Here is a 6,013-nt window from a genome sequence, read left to right as displayed (position 1 = left end):
GGAACCTGATCTAGTACGTCTGGATCTGTGTTTCTTTTTCAGAGTGAGAAAGGGGTTGGCTGGGGTGACGGGGGTGACGGGGGACGGGGGGGAACACCCAACAAACTTCTGCTTAATCAGACTTTTCCTGTAAAGATTGCGTAATTAAGACCATGGTGTGCTTATTGAATGAAACTATTGAATGAAACTGAAAATGTGTGGTCAGGCAGCTGACTAGATGGATTCAGGCCTATGGATTTCTCTAGTGTTGTAAAATGTAGTATTTATGTTGGATTTAGGTTAGGGGATGGTTCTTTCATGAGTCGTATAGGGACCTGAATGTGCACGGGCCTAGTCCATTGAATCAAAACAAACCCAAGGCCAGGAGTTAAGGTCAAGTTCAGTGGTGAAAATCACATTTGTGGGTAGAAAGTGTCAAGTCCTTTCTACCATGACCAGATTGTGATGTGTGTGTGTGTGTGTGTGTGTGTGTGTGTATATGTGTGTGTGTGTGTGTGTGTGTGTGTGTGTGTGTGTGTGTGTGTGTGTGTGTGTGTGTGTGTGTGTGTGTGTGTGTGTGTGAGTGTGTGTGTGTGTGTGTTTGAACGACACAAAATGTGTAGAATAGCAGAGAATTAGCTTTAAAAAAATGATCGGCCTCATTGCAAAATATGTAGAATAGTATGACATTAGCTATAAAACTGCACATTTTTCTTTATGCCTCATGGCAATATGTGTAAAATTGCAGGAAGTGAATCCTTGCTCAGACCTTACAGGGGGGCTCCGCGAAACTGTGGTACGTGTATTTGTATGTGTATGTGTGCCATCGTGAGGGGACGGGGTCCACAAGTGAGGATGTCAGCAGATGTGTTTGGGCATGCTTTTCCGTTCCCTGAAACCAAATGCACCGGCCCAAGACCACACCAATCCTTTGGGGAAGTTTGGTATGGTTGGCCTAGGGCAGGGAAGGGCAGCTTTGATAGGGGTGGGAGACACAAAAAATTTGAACTCATCATGAGGGCCCACAGTTGCTCGCGGGCCTTCATACCCACATCCATCCGCCCCACCCCCCCCTACATTGCGAGCAAAACGTTTTAGTGTCCCCCCTCTTGACAGCTGAGGTAAAAAAAATTGATCTTGACTTATTTCCTGCAATTCTACACATTTTGCTATAGGCTGGAGAGAAATGTTTGCAGGTTTTAATTTGATATTTGAGTGAAACTGACTAACAAAATATTTGTTTTCTTAGCCAGGTCAGTAATTCAACCATAATAACAAGTTTAGATAGACTGTCAGTGACTGACATAACAAGAGAAAAACAGCTGATGCACAACTGTATTACGGAATTTTACCTTGTGTATTCTACTATTCTAACTTTCAACAGTGAGTTGAGACCCCGATTGAGTAAAAAATAAATAATTACAATGATCTGAGGGCCTTCAAATGGTCCGCGGGCGGCTAGTTGCCCATCCCTGGACTAGGGGAAGCTGCTTATCAAAACCAGCATCTTATCAGGCAGAAAGGTTAATCTCAACAGTGAATATGGATGATGTATTTTTCCAGTACGCAGACTGCACTCTTCTGTACTTCAGATTGCACTTTTGGCAAAGATAGGAATTGAGCGAAAAGATGCCTTTGTGGATAAAAAGTCAACTCATAATATATGCAGAAACGTATTGCTTCACACTATTGAGATGCATCCGTCCCATTGATTTCCTTAGAGACAGCTCTGTCTGTTTGTGTTACATATGAGTTTGGTGTGACAGGAAACAGGTAGACGGTGTGGGTATTGAGTCATGTTTGGACCCATGAGTTGGGTAGTCATGCCTTTCAGGGCACGGCCTGTCTTCAGACTGCATTGGGCAAGGTGTTTTTTTGGTGTTGTGGTCGTTGAATAATAGAATCGTTCAGATAAAGTGCACCCTGAAATATTGAATGACAAATTACCAATGTCTTGAATTCATGTTTGAAAACACCATTATTCTCTAGTTCTGCATTGTGATTCCCCGTTAATGAAAAGCAGAAGTAGGCCTTGACTTTAGCAGCAGTTTGGTCATTCAGATCCGTTTATCTGAATGAAGATGTAATTTAAGCTATTGTGAACGTCTTAAGTTTATGAATTAGAAAGGAAAGAGAAAGTGTAACAACAGAAGAACTGCTTTTTTCATGCATTCTCTAAATCCCCGTTCATAATCCAGAGTTTGATCATTGCTAAGTTGTTAGAGCTTGTCCTATCTCTTACCTGGGAATGTCATGCTAGGTTTAGTTTAGATCTAGGTTTATTTTAACATCTTTGTAAATACAGGGTACGCTAAAAAATACATACTGTAATATGTGATGTCGGATGCTGTCTAGCAAAGCCTGTGTCAATGACTGATCTTGTCTAATGTTTCTTTGGCTGTGTGAACCTCTCACCTACTTCAGTCTAGGAAACTCTCTATTAATATTTAGTATGTAGCATCCATCTGACCTGACCTCTAACCCACTCTACAGTCAGAGCTCTAGAAAAGCCTTTATTAATGACTGATGATGATGTATCATATCTAGTGCTGTGTCATGGAAAGTATGTTGACCTGCAGCTCAGTTGGTAGATCATGATAGCGCTTGCAATGCCAGGATAATGGGTTTGATTCCTGAGACCACTCGTACGTAAAATTATATGCACTCATCAAATCAAATGTATTTATATAGCCCTTCTTAGATCAGCTGATATCTCAAAGTGCTGTTCAGAAACCCAGCCTAAAACCCCAAACAGCAAGCAATGAAGGTGTAGAAGCACGGTGGCTTGGAAAAACTCCCTAGAAAGGCCAAAACCTAGGAAAAGACCTAGAGAGGAACCAGGCTATGAGGGGTGGCCAGTCCTCTTCTGGCTGTGCCGGGTGGAGATTATAACAGAACATGGCCAAGATGTTCAAATAATAATAATCACAGTAGTTGTCGAGGGTGCAACAGGTCAGCACCTCAGGAGTAAATGTCAGTTGGCTTTTCATAGCCGATCATTGAGAGTATCTCTACCGCTCTTGGTGTCTCTAGAGAGTTGAAAACAGCAGGTCTGGGTCAGGTAGCACGTCCGGTGAACAGGTCAGGGTTCCATAGCCGCAGGCAGAACAGTTGAAACTGGAGCAGCAGCACGGCCAGGTGGACTGGGGACAGCAAGGAGTCATCATGCCAGGTAGCCCAGAGGCATGGTCCTAGGGCTCAGGTCCTCCGAGAGAGAGAAAGAAAGAAAGAGAGAACGAAAGAGAGAATTAGAGAGAGCATACTTAAATTCACACAGGACACCTGATAAGACAGGAGAAATACTCCAGATATAACAGACTGACCCTAGACCCCGACACATAAACTACTGCAGCATAAATACTGGAGGCTGAGACAGGAGGGGTCAGGAGACACCGTGGCCCCATCCAATGATACCCCCGGAGAGGGCCAAACAGGCTGGATATAATCCCACCCACTTTGCCAAAGCACAGCCCCCACACCACTAGAGGGATATCGTCAACCACCAACTTACCATCCTGAGACAAGGACGAGTATAGCCCACAAAGATCTCCGCCACGACACAACCCAAGGGTGGGTGCCAACCCAGACAGGAAGACCACGTCAGTGACTCAACCCACTCAAGTGACGCACCCCTCCTAGGGACGGCATGGAAGAGCACCAGTAAGCCAGTGACTCAGCCCCTGTAATAGGGTTAGAGGCAGAGAATCCCAGTGGAGAGAGGGGAACTGACCAGGCAGAGACCGCAAGGGCGGTTCAGTTCACCTTCACATTCCTGGGCCAGACTACACTCAATCATAGGACCTACTGAAGAGATGAGTCTTCAATAAAGACTTAAAGGTTGAGACCGAGTCTGCGTCTCTCACATGGGTAGGCAGACCATTCCATAAAAATTGAGCTCTATAGGAGAAAACCCTGCCTCCAGCTGTTTGCTTAGAAATTTGAGGGACAATTAGGAGGCCTGCGTCTTGTGACCGTAGCGTACGTGTAGGTATGTACGGCAGGACCAAATCGGTAAGATGGGTATGAGCAAGCCCATGTAATGCTTTGTAGGTTAGCAGTAAAACCTTGAAATCAGCCCTTGCCTTAACAGGAAGCCAGTGTAGGGAGGCTAGCACTGGAGTAAAATGATCAAATGACATTGCTTTGGCTAAAATCATCTGCTAAATTGCGTATATTATAATATTATGACGATGATGATTATTATTATTATATTATTATTTAATTGATGTCTGTCTATTTCGGTCCAGGGTTGAGGTCAATTCCAATTCCATGTCAAATTCCACCTAGTATAAAAAAAATGGACTGCGTGACTTGTTTTAAGTCATTTTTACGTGGACTTATATATTGCCAGTGTAGCTAACAGTGACATGATCAGCCTGAATGCCTGAGGGAATTATAATTGGAGTTTGTGTAACTGTTGGGGAATTGAATTCTTGGAATGTACCTAACATTGTAATTGGGAGGAATTGAATCATCTCGGAATTCAGAGACTGACCAGGAATATGAATTGAATTAAATGGAATTTACAGTGAGGGGGAATTGAACTAGAATTGCATTTGTGGAATTAAGCCCAACCCTGGTTGTGTTATTTACTTCTCTGCCCTTTTCTGACTATTATGTGCAACCTTTCATCAAACCTTTATTACATTCAGGGTCCAGATTGGCTAGGAGTTGAAGTTATCTGTAGATAGGCCTATCCCAGCCCAGAACATGGCTTAAAGAGAACTAGTTTGGAAATGACTATCTCCATGCTTACCCATTCATTTGCATACAAAAATGTGAGGGAGGGAAGGACAACAGAGAGAGAGGGGAAGTGATGGTCAGAGTGTCCCAATGTCTCTCCCACCATAGGAATCCCCAGACAGACAGAAATAGAACAGATGGCGATACAGTCACAATGTCTGTTATTTGATGCAATATAGGGAGAATTACATTGCAGTTGAGTTCTGCACATGTACAGTATGTTAACTATGACTTAGCTAATATATCCTGGTGGCACATTAACATAGACTAGCCCTAAGGCTATACTCTGTTTGTCTCTCAGCTGGAGAGCCACCCCCGGGCTTAGAACAGAGGCCTGTGTGTGTGTGTGGGCAACGTGCATTGTGTATTTTTGATTACACATGGGCTGTGATAATGGACTACAGAGTTCCTATTCTCTCCTACACACTGTGCTCACCCTATCAACATGGCTGCAGAGATAGGAACGCCCAATCGTTGCCAAATTTGCTTTCTTCAAGGATAAAGTAATAGTTAAAAGCCTGGGCAAAATATTCACTCACTGGCACGAAAATAGGCACGAATGATCAGTTCCCGAGGGAGATTGCAGAACAGCGCAAAGTTCTGTATCCAATCTTCAAGGAGAATAGATTAAAAGGGAAGCGTGCAGCTCTCGTAGTGGATAAACTGTATATTGACAAATGTTCCGAGACACAAAGACTACACCATGGCTATTCTAAAAATTACAAAGTTCTCATAGAGGAGGCGAATAATGGAACACCAAATACTAGCCATGGTAGGGATTGTAATAATAGAAAAAAATAATGATAGAAAAGCAATAAATATAGTGATTGTTAAATAAATAAAGTACAACTACACTGTACCTTTCAAGATAGGGAATGTTGTAAAAAAAAGAATTTTATTACATTTTCCATTTATAGTATTTTATAAATGGACAAGACAGCATTAGAAGAAAGGATAACTAGCAAAATAACACATCTTCAAATATGACTGATTGGAACACAAATGACTAATTCAGCATGGTGGAGATAGAAACACAGCAGACAGAAGACATAGAAGGTGCGCTATGTGGGAATGTGGGTACGTGGGGATGTGTTGTGATGGAAGGTCTGGTGTGTGTTTTTGGTGTTTGGAAAAGTGTGGCGTTAAGTGAGTGAGAAAATAAATGTTTGCATATCCTAGAATCATATTTGAATATATACATTATGTTTATTTTTTAATAGCTATAATATAGCTGTTAAAAAATATATACTGTATATATTCAAATATCTTGCGTATCTTAATTTCCATCATT

The sequence above is a fragment of the Salmo trutta genome, chromosome 31 (genome assembly GCF_901001165.1).
Source record: "Salmo trutta chromosome 31, fSalTru1.1, whole genome shotgun sequence".
Taxonomy (NCBI): domain Eukaryota; kingdom Metazoa; phylum Chordata; class Actinopteri; order Salmoniformes; family Salmonidae; genus Salmo; species Salmo trutta.
The sequence above is the reverse complement of the archived record's forward strand: the minus strand, read 5'-3'. Positions refer to the sequence as shown.